Below are 19,998 nucleotides of genomic sequence, written 5' to 3' on the forward strand. Positions count from 1 at the left end.
TAGATAAAATGCTTTATTGAGATTTGTAATTTGACGAGTTGTTAAAATGTATTTCATGTGAAAAATGTTTCTCAAGGAAAACAAGAAATGATAGGCTCAGGATATCCTGCAATTATTGTATCTAATGTTGTACAACAGGAGGTTATGCTAATCACTGACAAGAGGCAGCTGATACATGTTTAAATACTTTTTTATATAAATTTACCCAGTTCTTGGAAAAGTAATTGCATATGCATCTGAGCATATTATTACCATTTTTTTTTAGTTATCATTTTAGTTTTGCAGTAGTTTTGTATCAGACATTGAACACCAGTTCTTACATCAGTGGTCAGTGTCTTTGGTTATCTTAGTTAGCTGAGGCTCATTCTCTAATGAATGTTTGTGTATTGTGTGGTGGATATATAATGTATGTATGTACCTGCATGCATGTGTGCATGCCCACATATGCATATGCCAGGGATGGCACCCAGGGTCTCTGGCATGGTAGGTGGTGCTTTACTACTTAGCTACATCCCTAACCTTCTCTGATAGTTTCATGAGACAGGCTGCATGGAACAGTATTTTAGTTTTTGTATATATACCTTGTATATTGTCTGTGCCTTTTTTTTTTTTTATAATCGGTACCAGGAGTCGAACTCACAACCCACAACCCACGCGCTTGCAAGGCAGGTGCTAATGTCATTGAGCTAAATCTCCAGCCCCTATTGTCTGTGTCCTTTATACTTGAAGGTCAATTGGACCAGAAGTCTTTGGCTCATGTTTTCATCCTGAGAAATGGGGCTGATTCTTTAATTGGCTTTCCCAATTAAAGTGTTACTGTGAAAAATATGCTGGTAATCTAGTATTTTTTACCTTAGAAATTGCCTTTTTGTGCTCTGCTTCCTGAAGGATTTCTACAGTATATTTTCTTGTTGTGTTTTTAAGAACTTTTAAAAAAGATGTGTTGGTCATTTTGGGTCAGTATACCTAAGTATGTGGTGTGTTCTTTCAGTATGTTTTTAAGTTTAAAACAAAAGTTACAAAAGAAATTCCAGGAAAAGATTACTTGAGTTTCATATTTCAAGGATTCTTTGTGTTTCTGTGCTGAATCTTCACTGCATATTTTTGCTTCAATTCATTATTTTTTTGTAGGTAGTCTCACTATGTAGTTCATACTGGCCTTGAACTCACTATATACCCCGGGCTAGCCTCTCCTGAGATCCTCCTGCCTCAGCATCCTGACTGCTGAGGTTACAGGCATGCACCAACATAGCCAGCCATTCCTTTTGTTTTGTTTCTTTTTTAAAAAATTTTTTTTCCACTGCTGAGAGTAGTATGTTTTTGTTTTGTTTCAAATCAGCATTATTGAGGTGTAATTGACATAGAATATGCTGCATTTATTGAAAATACGGTTTGCTAATTTTTGACATCCACACATGAAACCAGCACCATAATCAAGATTGTAAATATGAATTTTTTACACATGCAAGTGTTAACTTTTCATGCATATGCCTTTCCTGCATGCAGCTTTTTGTCATCTTAGTTTGCATATTCCAGAATTTTATGCAAATGGAATCATACAGGGTGTATTTGTTGTCTTGACAGTGGTAGTCAACATAATTTGAAGTTGATACATATTTATATGAATATCAGCAAATCCATTCCTTTTTCTGTAGTAGTCCTCAGATGGCTGTGCCTTAGTGTTTTATACTATTCACTAGTCATTGGGCATTTGGGTTATTTCCAGTTTTTCTATTTTGCATGCAAAGCTGCTCTGAACATTTGTGTGTAAGACTTTGTATGAACATAGCATTTTATTTATTATGTAAAAATATATAGGAGTGGAAGGCTGGATGATATATGCTAGGTGTAATTTGTATGAAACGTCAAACTGTGTTCCAGGGTGGTTATATCAGTTTGTATTCCTACCACATGTTTTTTCCAGCACTTAGCTAAGGTCAGTAATTTGGGGACTGGGCTGAGGTGGTGCTGGAGATTGAACTCAAACCCTTTTATTCATGCTAGTATGATCAGTGTTTTTAACTTTAGTTATTCTGCTAGATACTTACTACATAGTGGTTTTAATTTGCATTTGCCCAATAACTGATGATGATTGAGCATCTTTTCATGTGTTATTTGCCATTATGTACCTCTTTTTTTTTTTTTTTTTTGGGCGCTGGGGATGGAACTCACTGCCTTGTGCTTACCAGGCAGGTGCCTATACCACTGAGCTGAATCCCCAGCCCTGTGTACCTCTCTGGTAAAGGGATTGTTCAGTTTTGTCCATTTTGAAATCACATTGTTTGATTGTGAGTTTTGAGAGTTCTGTGTATACTCCAGAGTTAAGTATTATCTGACATTATTTAGAAATACTGTTTTGTGGCTTGCTGTTTCATTCTCAACAGTTCCAGGAGAAAAAGTTTAATTCCAAATTTTTAAAAATTTCCTTTTTTGAAAGCCTCACTATATTGTTTGTTGTGTTTGTTTCTATGTACTTTTAAACTTAGCTTTTATTTTGGATTTTTTTTTGTGTGTGCCAGGGATCGAACTCATAACCTTGCGATCACCAGGCAGGTACTTACGCTACTGAGCTAAATCTCCAGCCCCATGTATTTATTATTACGTTTTCTTAAACTTTATCACATTTTAAGGAGTGGAAAACAGAGCCTGGAATTTCAGAACAGGAGTTTTGACACATTACAAAAACAATGAAACTACTACATAGTTACCAAAGCTACTCTCAGAATCATGCCACCTCCTCAAAGTTCAGGAAAGGTGAAAATGAATAAAAGCAAAATGTCAGGGTTATATAGCCAGTGCAGTTACTGTAAGACAAAGAGAGTAAAGTGCAAATTAACACCCCCTACAAAGAACAAAAGCTATGCCACAAGGCTTGCTCACAAACAGATCAAAACTGCATACTACTGTGTTTCAAAATGAGCCAAAGGACACTGAGAAAAATGATATAACATTGAGTAAAACTTAGAGAAATTCGGAAATGCGATTAAAAAAAAATAAGATAAGGCTGGGGATGTATCTTGATGTTCCTGGGTTCAGTCTTCAGTACACACGTACACACACACCACGCATGCCACTCACACAGAAAATAGTGGACAGTGAATAAGCAGAAAACTTGGTACGAAGATTAAGTACTATGGCAATAAGTAATGTGATTAAGTTATTGATAGTGCTGCCTTTTTTTTTTTTTTTAAAATAAACAATACTAGGGATTTTTCCAGGGCTTAACATGTACTTGGCAAGCACTATCATTGAGCTACAGATCCCTAGCCCATTTGCACATTGTGAGTCTGCTTTTTCCTGCTTGCACTCAAGTTCTGTGTGTTCATATTATTTTGACATGTCAGTAGGAAAATAAAAGATAAGTGGTCATTGACGGCTAATAACTGCAGTATTACAAACAGAATACTTTTAAGCCCATGTTGGGCTTTACTTGCCAGGCAGACGCTTATGCACTGAGCAAAAACTCTGACTCTCCTTTTTGGTTCTTTAAGGACAGAATTTTGTTTTGTTTTACACAGTAATTTATTAGATACTTAAAAATTGTTTCAAAATGTCAGTCATGGGCTAAGGAAATATAGGTCAGTGCTTTGTGCCTGGCAAGCACAAAGTGCGGAGTTTAATTCCCAGTGCCGCTCTCCTAAAAAAAAAGTCAGCCACATCCTACCTTCATAATATTTGCTCTATCCTTGTAACATCTGTGTAATTACTTAGTGTTCTTCGGCAGGTCAGGTTTTTTTCTTGAGATTTTTCTAAATGGGGAAAATACTACAGATAAAGGAAAAACTCTTATTTTATCTCTTCCCAGATGTATACCCACTGTTTTTTTTCCCCCCTTAATATTGAGAAAAAGAGGCACCAGGGGATTTAGCTCAGTAGCATAAGCACCTGCTTGGCAAGCGCAAGGTCATGAGTTGAATCCTTGGTACAAAAAAAAAAAAAAATTGAGAAAAAGAAATAAGATCTCAATTATTGATTTGTTGAATTAGCTATATTTTTCTAAGTCATTTCTCCCTTTATAAATACTAAAATATTTAATTATTAGAAATTATCTGTGTTCGTGTAGTCCTCTCGTGTACTATGATCGCAGTTGTACACCAAGAGGAAGCACAGTAGACAGTCAGTAGATGTTAGTTGAATAGCTGCTCATTTGCTTTTAAGTATTCCAGTAAGAACAGTGATTAAGGTATGAAGAAAGTTTTCTTTTTTCATTACATTATGTTGTAAACCTGGTTGATTTTGTATTGTAGGTAAAGTCTATTGAATGATGCAATGTAAGATAGCTTTTTTTCCTAACATAATTTTTCTTTGTTCTCTACTGCAAGAATGAGCTCATGTTTTCCATATTCAATCCAGACTTTCTCTAGCAGTTGACTAGTTCCCCAGTTTCATGTAGGCTAGCATATAATGGAGAAGTAATGTCATATCTTAGATGGATTGAGTTCCAGATATAGTTTGGCCACTTTCATGTATGACTTTGAGAAATTATTTGAGCTTATTGCCTTCTTATTTGAAAAATGAAAGTTTATGAAGTGCTCAGCACAGTGACTGATACTTAAAGTGTCCCCAAATGGGAACTGCTATAACTAATTAATGGTAGCTTTAGTGATTTAGAGTACTTAAATTACCTTAGGCCACAGTTTTTTCAGATGCTAAATGAGAGGCTTCTCATCATGATCAGTATGGTTTATTTCAGCCAAAAAGTTCTTGAGAATTTTTATGTTGTAGCATAAACCAAGTTATGGAGTGGTACCGTAGCAGTAGTGATTAGCTATGGGGAAATGGGCCTGGTGATGATGAGAGGTGTTGACCAGGAATATGTTGCTAGGTGAATAGCTTGGAGATAGTAAGTAAAAGTGAGAATTGTCTGTGTTTAGATGAGAACAGCCAGTCATGGTTATCAATAAACTCGTCAGTGCCACTAAGAGGTTCCCAAAATATTTCAGTGTTGTCTGTATGCACATGTAGTTTTTGTTCATATCCAGATATTGTTTCTGATACTGCAAATGTATGGGCTTATAATACTTATGGACTATTACTGGAAACCTGTCAGAGACTTTGATGTAAGCTGGGCATGGCACACCTGCAATCCCAGTACTTTAGAGGCTGAGGCAAAAGGATCCCTGAGTTTACCGCCAGCCTAGACTGTAGTGAGTGAGTTCAAGACTGCTTGAGCTACATGGTGAGATCTGTCCCAACGAAAACAACTTGATACATGTAACTTCAAAGTAATCATTGATAAAAAGTAAGTTATGATCACATATTATTTGCTTTTTCTCTGCTCTGTATGAGTCTTTTACCCTTTCTGAGGTGGGAATTTATTATAGCTAGAAAGACTGAGCCTTTCTGTGTGTGTGGGGGGGGGGAGGGATTACCTGCCTAAAACAAATGTCAGTAGCCATAATCGGGAAAAAAAAATATCTTTACTCAATAATTACATGTGCTTGTGGAAATTACATTTTGAGAAATGTATGTTAGAGCTGCTTTCTTTGTTTTTTGCTGTGCACTCAGACGTATCTGTCTTCTGGTTTCACCCACAACAATCCTGTTGTTTATCAGATGCCTGGGTCTGGCATTGTTTGCAAAGTAGATGTATGTAATATACCTTGTAACTACCCTACAATCTTACTTATCCTTACTTGAATATTAAATTTTGAGAACACAGTTGAATATAATGAATAATAGTTTTCAACATCATATAAATAATGTACAATAATAATGTCCTCAGGGATTTAAAAATGTGGCATAATATATGTGGTAGTACAACTGGAGCTTTTTGTTATAACATTACTTTAAAAATTAAAAGCTTTAAAACCCAAAATGTGTAGTTGTCATTGTAGAAAAGAAAGAAAAAGAAAGTTCTCTAAAAGATATAACTGCATATATATTTAAGTGTATAAGATAGATAACCATATTACTGAGTTTTGTTGGATCATTGAACAAAACTGTTTGCAGTCTCAGTTTGAAAGTCCCCTCTATATGCTTTAATTTTGTAACTTCAACAACTATTTCTAAGATGACAATATGTAATTAACTAGTGATTTCCTGTTTATTTTTTCTGAAATTCTGTATAACTCATGCCCTTTTTCTGTTTTTTTTTTCTTTTTTCTCCTTAAATAAAATTTAAAAAAAAATTAAAAGCTTTGGAGAGACTTTTGGTAGAGTGCAGAGCTATTTGGAGTTGGATGTGTTGGAATATCTTTTGTCTGTGTAATGTTTTGGCCCAATCTTAGAAGACAATCTCGGTTAAAATGCTACTTCCATTGTAATCTGCTTGAATAACGATGGGAAAATTACCAGAGCTCCTTAGGTGCAAATGTGTTTAACAACACTTACTTAAGAATTGTGTGAAATACAAGTATTCAAAAATCTTAAGATTCCTTGGTTTGCCTGTACACTGATATTGAAAATTACTAGTAAGCAGTGCCAATTTTTTTTTTTTTTTTTTTTTTGAGACTGTCTTCCTCTGTATTTTAGGCTGGCCTTGAGCTTACTAGGTAGCCCAGGCTTGCCTTAAACTCATGGTGATCCTCCTGCCTCAGCCTCCCAAATGCTAGGATTACAGGTATATACCACTTTTAAGCTTGGCTTAAAAGTTTTGTAGCTTACTGAAGTTTATTGAAGTAAATGATTTTGGGGGAAGGGTAGTGCTGAGGGTTGAATTTAGGCTCTCTTGCTTGTTAAGCATGTGTTCTATCACTGAGCTACATTCCCACCTTCTGAAATGAAGTTTTAGTGAAAACAGACTGACTGGTTACAGTACTTCCATTCTAGGCCCAGTGTAAGACCTAAGTCTTAGTACATTTCTTTATATTGACTGAGGGTAAAACCCCCCCCCCCCGCCCCCCAAAACCCCTTTGGTTAGCAGAGGGTTTGTGTTAGGTTGGAGAGTAGTGCTAGGGATCAAACTCTTGCTAGGCAAGGCTCTCCCACTTAGTTTACCTGTCCCCAGCCTACTTTCAGCTGCCTCATCCCACTTCTTGGACATGTAATACATTGAACTTTGCTTTTCCTATCACTGTGATTTATCTAAATTCACTGTAAGAGATGTGACATTTTAAGTATTTATGACTTCTTTTATTCTTGCATAGTGTTTCCTGACATTCTTAGGTAGTTAGAGATTTTTTGTTTTTATTTATTTATTTTTAGTATAACTATCTTAACTTTTTTGTACATAAACCTACACATACCCATGTTTTTTCGTTTTGTCACAGTAATGAAACAATATAATGTTTACACATGTGTGTCTTATTTCACTAATGAATACATTCTCAAGGTACATCCATTTATGTATAAAAGTGTCCGGTTTAATCTATCTTTATGCCTGAGTAGTACTCCATGTATCTTTTTTTATCCATCCCTCAGTCCATGGGCATTTAAGTTGTTTCCAAGATCTGGCTGTTATAAAACTGTGCTGACATAAACATGGGTGCACATATATCCCTGTGGTATGATGTTTTTAATTCTTCTGGAAAGATACCTAGAAGGGGAATAGCTGGGTTGAATGGGACCACCAATCCTAGTTTTTGGAGGAATCTCCACACTGATTTCCACAGTAGTTGCACCAGTCTGTGTTCCCACTAACAGTGGAGGAGGGTTCCTTTTCCCCACAGTCCTTTAAGCATTTGTTATTGCTTGATTTCTTTTCTCTCTTTTTTTTTTTTTTGTCTTTTTCATTTTTATCAGTACTGGGGATTGAGCTCACGACTGGCTGCTTGCAAGGCAGGCGCTTATGCTGCTGAGCTAAATCACTAGCCCCTATTGCTTGATTTCTTGATACTAGCCATTTTTTCTAGGAGAAGATGAAATCTCAGTGTTTTTTTAATTTGCATCTCTCAAATGAGCAGTGATGTTGAACATTTTTCTTTTTTTGGTCTTTTTCGTTTTTATCAGTACCAGGGATCGAACTCATGACTGCCTGCTTGCAAGGCAGGCGCTTATGCCACTGAGCTAAATCCCCAGCCATGTTGAACATTTTTCACAAATTTATTTGCTGTTTTGTATTTCTTCATCTGAGAAGTGTATGCTCATCTCAGATGCTAATTTTTAGATTGGGCCTTTAAATCTGGGGGGACTTTTATTTTTATGTGTTCTTGATAATAGTCTTTTGTCTGAGGTACACATGGCAAACATTTTCTCTCATGTTGTGGGTTGTATCTTCACTCAGTTTTCCTTGCTGTGCAAAAGCGTTTCAGTAAGGTGAGATCCCATTTGTTGATGCTTTGTGATAGTTCCTGTGCAGTATGGGTTTTGTGCATAAAGTCTTTGCCTGCCCTAATGTCTTCAAGAGTTTTACCTTCTCTATCTTGCAGCAAATTTCATGTATGTGTTTTAATATTAAGATCTTTGAATCATTCTGATTTTAGCTCAGTACATAGTGAAAGATAGGGATCAAGTTTTAATCCTTGGAATGTGTAGAGCCAATTTTTCCAGCACCACTTACTAAAGAGACAGTCTTCCAATGAATGTGTTTGGCACCTTTTGTCAAAGATAAGGTGGCTTAGTGCAGTTGTTTCTATATCTTCTCATCTGTTCCAGTGATCTTTGGTCTTGTTTTTTTTTTTTTTTGCTTGTACCACAGTGCTTTTATCACAGTAGCTTTATAGTATAATTTCATGTCAGGAATTTTGATGCCCCTTGTGTTATCTTTGTTGCCCATGATTGCCTTTGCTATACTAGGTCTTTTCTATTTCCAAATGAATTTTCAGGTTCTTTTCTCTAATTTTGTGAGATATACTATTGGAATTTTAATTGGGATTGTATTGAATCTATATAACAGTTTTGCAAGTATGGCCATTTTCACCATGTTGGTTCTTCCTACCCACGATCACAAAATATCTCCATTTTTTGATATCCTCTTCAATCTCCTTTTTCAGAGTACTATATTTTCAATGTAGGGATCATTTACATCTTTTGTTAGATTTATTCCTAGGTTTTTTCATTTTGAGTGTTGACTAGCTATATTACTGAATTTGCTTATTAAATCAAGAAGTGTTTTAATGGCATTTTTGGCGTCTTCTAAGTATAGAGTACCATGCCATCTGTAAATAATGATAGTTTAACTTCTTTCTTCTAAATTCCTTTTATTTCTTTCTCTTGTCTAATTCTCCTGCTGAAGTTTCCAGGATGTTGTTTTCTGGGTGTTGAATAAGAGTGGATACCGTGAACATCCTTGTCTTGTTCCTGATTGTAGAGTGAAAGCTTTTAGTTTTTGTCCATTTAATATGATGTTGGCTGTTGCTTTGTCATAGATGACCTTTATCAAATTGAGATAAAGACCATTTATTCCAATTTCCTTTATGGTTTTTATCATGAGTGGGTGCTGAACTTTGTTAAAAGCTTTTTCTGCATTTTTTGAGATGATGGTATGATATTTGCCCTTGGCTCTGTTAATATGGTGTATTACATTTATGGATTTATGTATGTTGAACCATCCCTGGGATGAATCTCACTTAATGATGATATAATCTTTGTGATGATCTGCTGCAATCTGTTTTCCAGTTGAGGTTTTTGTTTTTGTTTTTTTTTGCTTCGGTGTTAATTAGGGAGATTGGCCTGTTTTCTCTGCTGCTTACTGTTTTGCCATCTTCCTGGAAGAAGTTTTCATTTTTATTAGTACATGTTTACAGTATATAACGATGACACTCACTGTGGGCACTTGATGCACGTACATACCATGTCTTAATTCTTCTTTACTTTTCCCCACTCCAGTGTCGGTCCTCTTCCCATTTGCAAAAGAAATTTTGAATGAATTTTAAGATGGTAAATCTGAACCTGGTATAGTAGCTCTAGTCACAGTTCTAGCACTGGGGTGGTGAGGAAGATGGATCTGGCTCAGTCTGAGTGATGTGAGACATTGTTTCAAAATGTGAAACATAGTAAAGGGTGGGGATATAGTTTAGTAAAAAGGCCTAAGTACTACAAAAGAAAGGGTAAAGTAGTCCTAAAATTGTGTTTTGTCTTTAAATAAACTAGGGTTTTCATTTGGGAATTTACTGTCCCCCCCCCCAAAAAAAAAAAAAAAAAAAAACAAACCTTTTGCCAACATGTATTTTGTGCCAGATATTATCAAGTGTTTAATACGTATTCCCTTAACTCAGTCTTTATAATTACTTTATGAAGTAGGTATCTCTTTAAAAATGAGGCTACCAACTTACAAAGCTTAATTTGTTCAAGATTGTGTATGTGGGAAGTTGTGGAGTTTATACTCAGGCATTCTGACCTCACATTGTCTCTTAACGCATGCTTTATGCACCAGTTGTCTCTTGTTCAGTTTTCTCACATCTTTTTATTGAAGTAGCTTCAGAATTCTTTTGATACCCCTATTAGAATTTGAAGCTGTGCTTTTGCTGTTAGTATCTATTATCATTGTTATGCCTGAGGTTTTCAGGTTGCTTTCCTAATTGTGACTTCATGTACCTGTTCAGTTCTCCTTGTGACACAGTATGTATTATGACTTAAGCTCGGGTGCCATATGGTTGTGAAGGGATTTTGTGGCAAGTGTGAGGATGCTGGATGTGGTGATACCTAATGGAAGAAACCGTTGGATATTTATTGAAAGAATTATAGAATAGTTACTTGATGTAACCTATTTATAATTTTGTCTTTCACATTGCCTTCAAAGTTTGAAAACTTAATTATAATTTCTTCAGAGGCATAAATTTGAAGCATGCAAGTTATTAGGCTGATTTTAGTTAAAGTATATAAACCTAGCTGTTACAGTTTCTGTCTAGATGTCCCCTCAAAGCCTCATGCAGTCATGTGGGCCGGCTTCTGATCATAGTCCTTTGCTGGGATTATAGGTGTGAGTACTACACCTGCCCTGCGGTGGATATAAGATACAAAGGGGCTTCTCTCTGGCTCCTCCCTTTTGCCCTTATTTTTGTGCTTGCTACTTGTTTTAGTCAGGGTTTACAAGGGGAACAGTTTAACATAAGACACATAATATATAGAATTACTTTATAGTAGTTATCCAAAGAGTGAAATACAAAAAGTGTATGAAATCTGTTTACACACTCAAGACCCAAAGAATGTAGCTGAGGGCCTGGGTCCCATGGCAATGTCCTGCATGATCCAGTTGAAGACCTACAGCCCATGACAGTGTCTCATGCAGGTCTGTTTCAGGGATCTGCACTGGGAAGACCCCCCAAGCTCAGTGTGCCAGCAAAAGGAAGGATCTGTGCCAGCAGGCTGAGGGATCTGCACTGGAGCCAGAAAGCAGTGTTCAGAGTAAGGACCAGAAATCCGCCCCCTCCCCAGTGCCACAACCATCCTCAGTGACAATGATGTCCCAAGCCCCTTTGACAGTGAGACATCCGAGTTCACATCAGGAAGCCAGTGTAATTGGCTTCTCCAGGAGATTTAACAGCATGCCATCTCCTCCTCTGGAGCCAGGAAGCAATGCTCAAAATAAGGACCAGAGCTCTGTCAAAGTGAGTTGCAGCCATTCTCAGTGACAAGGTCCTGGCTGCTCTGATGATAATGGCTAAGTTCGTATCAGGCAAGCTGCTATCAAGGTCAGGCTCCTCTAAGAGAACCAGTGGCAACAGAAAAACCAACAACACTACTTCTTTCTCTCCTTTTTATGTTGTTGGCACCGATCCTCAGGTGGGCCAGCACCACGCTGATTCTGTTCAGCTGGGTGTTACAAGTTGCTCACCAGGTGTCAATCTACCATGAAGCTTTTGCTGTCTTTGGCCACGATGAGGAGGTGGCTCCTCTGCCACGACACCCTACCTTGGAGACACAGGATGAAACCTCCACAAACTGAGCTGAGCTAACCCTTTCAGGTATTTTGTCTCAGCAATGAGAGAAAAGTAACTAAGACTATACTAGCTTTTTGCTTAGTATTTTCACCTGGGATTTGTTACTGTCATTCAAAACTACTACCTCACAGTGATACAGGGAGATAGGTGGTAATAGTTTCATTTATAGCTGTCAAACTGAAGAAGGTATATATGCTGTAGAGGTACATACTTGAAACTTAAGGGATGTGAGAGTTCTTATAAATGTTCCTAATTTTTGTACTGTCATGTATCTCAGGATAAGGTGGCTTTATTCGAAATTCTGCATATTCAAGAGAATTTATATTTTTGGAGATTCCTTTACAAACAATATTCTGGTCATACATTAGAGTGTTCTTGTCTGGGGTGACTTTCTTTTTTGGTCTTTTTGAGATGGGGTCTGGCTATGTTGTTCAGCCTGGCCTTGAGCTCATTTTGTAGTCCAGGCTTGTGTTGAACTCACAGTGATCCTCCTGCCTCAGCCTCCTGAGTGCTAGAATTACTGGTATACGCCATCATGTCTGGTTTAGGATGAGGTTCTTGAACTGGAGTCTAGGGCTTTTTCATGCTAATGTCTACAAGGACCAGTCCTGCATATGATTAGAATGGATTTTTGTCTTCACAGAGCCTTTGCACACAAGTGATCTGTGAGCAAGTAGGCTTTTTGAAAAGTGAATACTTTTTTTTTTTGTGGTACTGGGGATTGAACTCATGACCTTGTGCTTGCCAGGCAGGCACCTTTGCCGCTGAGCTTAAATCCCCAGCCCCAAAAGTGAATGCTTTGATGATCGAGATTTTTTTTTTTTATTCTTTGGGCTGTTACAAGACAGGTTTTTTTTTTCCTACTCCTGTACAGATATTAATACCTCTGTAGTTTTTGCCATAGTGTTAATATTAGTGGGTGTGTGGGGGATGATGATAACTTGTTAACCTTGTTACCCAGTTGCTTGTGTTGTCCATAGCTTTTGATTTTACTAGTTGCTCTAGGATTGTCTGTGATTAGTGTTACAACCTGGATATAGGTGCTTAAATTAGATTTTGAAAAAATTTCACATGGATATATGGGTATCATGTTTTAAATTTTTGTTTAAAAACTTTTTCTTAGTTTTAAGAACTTTAAATATAGAGGTTATTGTATATGCGAAAATGTTTTCTACTTTGGTACATTTTGATTAGAGAGGAATTTGGCAGGAATAACTTCATGAGTGTAATGTATTATATGAAGTTATTGTGCCTGTAATATAAAAATGCTTGGGTACAAAGATTAGTGAAATCAATTCTATTTTAGATAATTATCATTTTAAAAGCTGTCATTGGAAGAATCCTCAAATAACTTGTTTTATTTGGAACAAGATCTCTGTTTCAGGCTGGCCTTGAACTCACAGTAATTCTGCCTCAGACTCTTGAGTGCATGGACCACCATGTCCACTTCTTTTGAAAAAATTTTTGTGTGTGTATATGTTAATTCTTTAAAAAATAACTTCCTTGGCAGTTTGTCTTTCCTGCTTGCTGTATTAGTTATCTTTCCTCATTCAGTCATAAACTTTAACCTTGCTTCTAAAGGTTGCAGATAACTCCATTATTTTGGGTATTCCTTAGTCTATTTAGCTTGTTCTCTTTTGAGGTCCTTTAGGCTATTTACAATTTTCAGCAATTAAACTGTGCTTAAGTGGGTGTACTTGCTTTGCAACAGATAAAAGAATGAGGTTTATGGGTGGAATATTATCTTTTGATAGATACTCCTTGCCATCCTTCAAAAAAAACTTTTCCCAGTATATACTCTGTCAACAGTGTATGAAAGTTATCTGTATGTACTGAGCATTTATACTTCTAAATGTGAAAATCTGGTGAGAAGGGCTTAATTTAGTTTGATTTATTTTGTGCCAGTATCTTTCCTTTTATTCATGTTTGTAATTGTTTATGTTTATTATTAAGCTATGGTTTACTTTATTTTTTTATTAATTACTTGCCTGCCTGCTTGCCCGCTTCCCTCCCTGTTTTCTTTTGGTTTGGTTAGATTAGGTTAGGACAGGGTCTCATGTAGTTACATAGGCTGGCCATGAACTCACTATGTAGCCTATGCTGGCCTTGAACTTGCTGTTCTTTTTCTGTGTCATGCTTACTGCTAGGATTACAGGCATATACCACTACACTTGGGTGAAGTCTCCATTGTTTTGCTGGTGGTTTCACTAGGGGGTAGCATTTATAATTTACTACTTCTATCATTGGATTGTTGGGATTCCTAAAAGAATTTGCAACAATTTGGTGTTTTTTTTCCTGAAAATATTTTAAGTAAATCTAACTTGTACATTCTATTTCATTGTTTTTTTGTCAGCTGTTTATTTAAATTGACAAGAAGTGTATATATCATATATAGCATGCTTTGAAATACGTATTTTTGAGTGGTTAATCATTGTGTTAGTTACTTCTAAGTTGTACTTTTATTGTGTTGTGAATGAATTAAAAATGGCCATAAACAGCAAGTTGTTTAAAAAAAAGGTTGTCCATAGTATGTAACAAAGAATAGTCTTTGTAATGATTAGTGGACTGAACTATTTCTAGCATGTATCTTTTTGAATTCCAAAGAAAAGCGATTGTATATATGAGATGAGCCTTCAAATACAAAATATGAGTGAGGTATTTTAGTTTTTATAACTGTGTTTGGAACTTTGTGCTTGTAAACTTTTTTTTCTCCTTGAAATAATAGGATCTATTTATAAATAGGCCAAGGTAAGCCAGTTAAGATGTAGGTTTTACTCTTACATTAAGAGTATTATGAGATTTTTAGAAAGATTATAAAATCCTGTATTCCATTAGAAGGAATGAGGATACTAGTCAGAAAAATTGCCATTGAAATTGATCTCCTATTTTAAGTATAGATGTGAATGGATACTTTTGTTTATTAAACATGACTTACAATGTTTCCTTAAGCTAGAAAAATTTATAAGTTGGAAGTAAAAACTAATTGAATATGTGAGATTTTTATTCATATTTTCACTTACTCTAATTTTCTTGGTCACTTTCAGCACTTTTTAGCAGTGGTTCTCAACCAAGGATGACTAGGTCTGGAGATGATAATACTTGGCTGTTACAATTGGGGAAATGATGCTGTTGCACAAGTATGCTGCTAATACACATCTTGTATCACATATGACAGCCCACAGCAACAAAGATATTATCTGGCCAAAAATGTCAACAGTGCCAAGTTGAGAGACTTGCTTTGTAACCAGAAGCATACATAATTAATCTTTAAAAAGTATCTTGGGCTGGAGTGCCTGCCTGGCAAATATGATTGCATGAGTTCGATCTCTGACGGCAAAAAAAGTATCTTATACTTCTGTTCTGTGATCTGTGAAGTAAAAATAGTATGATAAAGGCCATCAACATCTTTTAACTTGCATTTAAATTTGAAAGGTGATAAAAATAACCAATCTGTCTTTCTCTTAACCGTTTCCATATTCAATCTGTCTAATCTTTCCCTTCAAAGGACATCATATAAAGGGCTCTCCAGTGACTAGAGCTCCTTTCAGTTCACAGTAGGGTGGGAGAAAGTAGGCACTTGTGCTGTTACTAAACACTGGTGGTATATCAACCAGTTTGTGGCCTGTGGCTTGGTTCATGGTACATAAAGAGCTATCAGGCTGTCAGTTTTTTGGAATTTTGGATAAAATATATGTGGTTAATGGAAACGAAGTTACTGATCTATCAAGGAAGTGAAAAAAATTTCTGTGTGTAAGAATGGTTCAGTAAAGCTGGTTAGCAGATAATTTTAAATTAAAAGACAAGATATGGTCTTATTTACTGGAAATGGATAAAAGGAATACTTAGAATTACAGATTATATTCGTTTAACAAATAGTATTTCTCAAAATTGAACATATTTTAGTTTCTTAACTAAAATTCTTAGTTTGAAATGTAAAACTAGAAAACCTTTTAAAGGTGAGAACTCTTACACATAGATTTCACAATCACCTGACAAGGTCATGGCCAAATTTGGAATTGCAAAATAGTCTACCAGACCCAAAGCAACATATATTAATGCATGACTTGGTCAAAATGTGGCACACAGTAACAGTTGGGCTAGAAATGTAAATAGAGAAAAGCAAAATTCTGTCATCATGTACAGAGGGAATACTCTTTATCTTAACTGTTTTTTAAAATACATGCACATATAACACATGTTGTTTCTTTCCATGTCTCAAACTAATGATACGATACGGTGTTTACACATGTGTGTCTTATTTCTTTCATTAATGGTATGGTCTCAAGTTGCATCCATTTACCCATCAAAGTCTCCAACTCGAATTTTAGAAAAAAATTTGCTGTTGGAGTCTTGATTACTTAATAGCTCTGAATATTTTGAGGCAAACTTGGCTTTCTCTCTTGCCTTTCAATTTCTGTACATTAAGATTGTGAATCTGAAGATTATTTTAAAGAGGATAAAACAGAATAAAACCAATCAAAATAAACCAGTGTAAGAGATACAGGACTTTAAAACATGAAATCAACAACCAAAACATCATGAAATCAATAATAGTTACCATTAATGCCTCTTGATGTCATCAGAATACTGCAGATAACTTTGGACATAGTAAAAATCAAACAAAACAATAGAATAGAAAATAAAACAAAACAAATGAATGCAATAAAGGACTTCAAAAGAAGCCATTAGTAAACCCAAAATTGCTGCCATAATATTTCTTGCTACCTTTAAAATAGCTGCTCCTGCCATTGGATTTGACAGAAACAAACAAAACAAAAGAAAATAAAACCCAGCCCAGCAAAACAATGGAAACAATATAGGACTTCCAAAACAGGACCATAGGGAATCAGCAATGGCTGCGACACTCAGAAGGGAACCCCCCCCCCAGATGTTACACTGCCCACTGCTGTTCTCTAAACCTGTGATCAGACCACTGGCCTTAGATCTACAATATTAGTGAAACAGCAAAGCATCATAGGCATCCAATTGCATATTTCACCTCCATAGTTACCATCACAGCCTGTGTTTCTCTGGGTAAGCAGTCACGGCGGTGGGGAGGTGGCTGGGGTGGTACTTCTTGTTTGCTGCGCAGGAAGGGGCTGCGGCCTGTCTGTTCCAGTCCAGCAGTGCCTTTGCATGGCACTGGTTCCCAGACTGGGCTTGCTTCCTGCTGTAGCCTTTGCTCTACCCCCAGTCCGCAAATGGCACTGACTCACGGGAGTGGGGGGTTGGGGGGAAAGGCTGGGGTCTGTCTTAGTCTAGTGGTGGCCCACGCATGGTGCTGGTTCCCAGACTCCAGATTTTTCTGTTGTACATTTTTTCCTTCCTCTTCCCCTCCCTTCCCTTCCCCTTACTCTTCCTTTTCCTCTTCCTTCCTTCCTTCTTTCCTTTCTTTTTTGTGGGGGTCTTGCTGTATAGTTCAAGCTGGCTTTGATTCAGCTTCAGGTTGGTGTTCAACTCACAGTGATCCTCCTGCTTCAGTCTCCCAAGTGCTGGGATTACACGTGTGTACCACCATACCTGGCTTGTTTTAAGACTTCTAGTTGAGCCGTATAAAAACTATGAAATTGCTTCTCAGCCTTTTGGCTAAGATCAAGTGTAAAAACTATGAAATCATGTGAACCAGGATGAGGTTTTAAGAAGTGTGCTCTTTGTTTTCCTTTGGTGTTGTAATTGAACTTGGATTGAAGTTGAACTCCTGCTTGCTAGGTAAGTACTCTACTGCTCCTGTATCTTCAGTTAGTTCCTTTGCTCATTTTTAAAATGTTTTATTCAAACATAAAAAGAAAAAAACAACAAAATTTTTAAGTTATTTTATTTTATTTTTTTGGTACCAGGGATTGAACTCACAACCTTGTGCTTGCCAGGCAAATGCTTCCACTACTGAGCTAAATCCTTGGCCCCTTGTTCATTTATTTTAATGGCTGAATTTTAGTATTGGTAAGGCACAGAGGATTAAAAAATATGATAGGGTAAGCGATCATCCTATTTTTATTTCAGAGTATAGTAATTTGAAGATAATATATATTCAGTAGAGTACAAATTTGGCACATTTGGTAATTTGGGTTTTCTTTCGGGATGGTGAGCGGTGGTCTTTAAGCTTTATATGTTTTGGTGTTGAGGACCAAATCGAGGGCCTCTGGTTCGCTGGACAGGTGTTCTACCATTGAGCTTAATCCTGTAAATTGCTTTAAGAAAAAGTCACCATGAAAAACTACAGAATACTTGAACTGACCTTTATATTTTAAGGAATTAAATTAAGATTTTTCTGGGTCTCATATACTTGAAAGAGAAACAGTAGTAGGTTCTTTTTTTTTGGTACTGGGGATCCAACTCACGACCATAGCTTGTCAGGTAGGTGCTGAGCTAAACCTCGGCACTAGTAGATTCATGTAGTTTATATCCATTATTCTTTTTGGGTTTGGTTTGAATGTTTTTAGTTTTGAATTACAATATTTTACTCTTAAGTAGCTTACTCTTTTTCAATTTGTAATTTCTTGGGCTTTAATTTTTTGCCTTTTAAATTTTTCTTAAAGGGTAAAAAGCTTTCATTAAGAAAGCTTTATAGATATGTTTGGCTGAAATGAGCAACCTTATCCAGATAAGCTTTTAATTTATAAATACATACTTAACATTTACAAATTTAGATGTAATTTCTAATGTAAGAAAATTAATTTTTGGGCCAAATGGAGGAACCTAGGATGTTTACATTGTAGAGATAAATAGTCACCCAAAAGAAAAACTAACGGGAAAATAACTTAGTTTTCATAAAGCAAGAAAGCAGTGGCAGTGATGATTCTTAAAGACACTGTCAGTGTGTATAAACATAGCTGTCAGAGTTATAGCTCAATGGGACAGCATGTGTCTGGCAAGTACGAGAATTCCAGTACTCAAAACAAAACACCAAAAAGCAAAAACAATGTAGAATTCTGCAACATAGTATTTTTACTAGGTTAAGTTAAACTAAACCCCCTGTTCTGAATATCTTTGTGGGCCTTTAGGTATTGGGTAATCTGCTGGGCTGACTGCTTAAATGGTTTATTTGGGACTGTCCATTAAGACTTAAATTAGTTTACTAGTTTCACAGCATTTTAAATACTAAAGTATAAGAAGCGAACTTTTATGTTTTAATTTGTGACTCCAAGGAAAGGTAAATTCTCCTCCCCCCATTTCTGGTTGGCTTTTTGAAAGCAGCAAATTAATTCAGAGTTAATGCTTCTAAGCAGCCCATCTGATTATGGTTCACTTAAGCCTGAAAGCAAACAAAAGAAAGGGAAAGAAGAATTGTTGGAAACACTGAGGTAGCACTTAGGTTGACTGACTGTACATCAAGCCAAGGATATGGGGATGAGGTTCTTCATGGCTGTAGCAGTAGTAGTTAGACTTGTTCTTTGAGTTATTGCCAAAGGGCTCACTATGTCCAGTGGCTTTCAGTCTCTGGGAATCTCCCATTTTTTTTCACATTTCTGGGTGAGAAGAGTGTTTGGTTGGCCTACCCCAGGATTAGGGGATAAACATGTGGAGTGAGCAGAAAACCAGCTAAAGGAGGCCCATCCTAAGTCTCTTTGTAGAAAATTGGAAACTGTAGGCTGGGAATCCAGCCTGGAGAAAAATATGCTAATTGCTTTAAGAAAATTATAAAATTTAAGTGTTTTGGGACCAGTAGAGTAAGTTGCTTTTTGGCAAGGAGGCTTAGTAGCAGCTTTAGGTACACGGAGGCATTTATACAGAGTTTGAGCAGAGGAAACAGTGTGCATAAGATATTCATGAAAAAGTGCATGCCTTTGGAGGTAGGTGTGAGGTAGATTTTTTGCTTATGCATAGAATTTTGGATTTAGAAAGATCTTAGAAATTTTGAAGAATTTTTGAGGAAGGGAGAGAGATAAACCAGAGGTTTGCCCTTAGAAAATTTGAGTATAAATTAGGGAAATTAGGAAAATAATTCAGGAAGCTATTACGGTATTTAAACTAGAGGAAATTTTTTTTTTGGTCTTTCTCCTTTTTTTTTTTTTTTTATCGGTACCGGGGATTGAACTCATGACTGCCTGCTTGCAAGGCAGGCACTTACGCCGCTGAGCTAAATCCCCAGCCCCTAGAGGAAATTTTAAATGTGAAATAGACCAGTGTTAGTGGGACTGGATGTGAAGATTCACACACAACAAAGGATAATGGTTCTCTATTATCTATTCATCGTTCTTATCCTGTGTGGGTTTTTCTATAGATTTTCTAAATGTTC

At 36.4% G+C, this 19,998-nt stretch overlaps 1 protein-coding gene across 2 annotated transcripts in view; it reads left to right on the forward strand.

The window, feature by feature from the left end:
- Nucleotides 1–19,998, forward strand: part of Ppp4r2 (protein phosphatase 4 regulatory subunit 2) — a 58,301-nt gene that overhangs the window by 5,647 nt on the left and 32,656 nt on the right. The gene's annotated exons all lie outside the window — the stretch shown is intronic.

Source organism: Cavia porcellus, unplaced genomic scaffold (genome assembly GCF_034190915.1).
Source record: "Cavia porcellus strain 051 isolate PalLab524CR breed Dunkin Hartley unplaced genomic scaffold, mCavPor4.1 scaffold_13, whole genome shotgun sequence".
Lineage (NCBI taxonomy): Eukaryota > Metazoa > Chordata > Mammalia > Rodentia > Caviidae > Cavia > Cavia porcellus.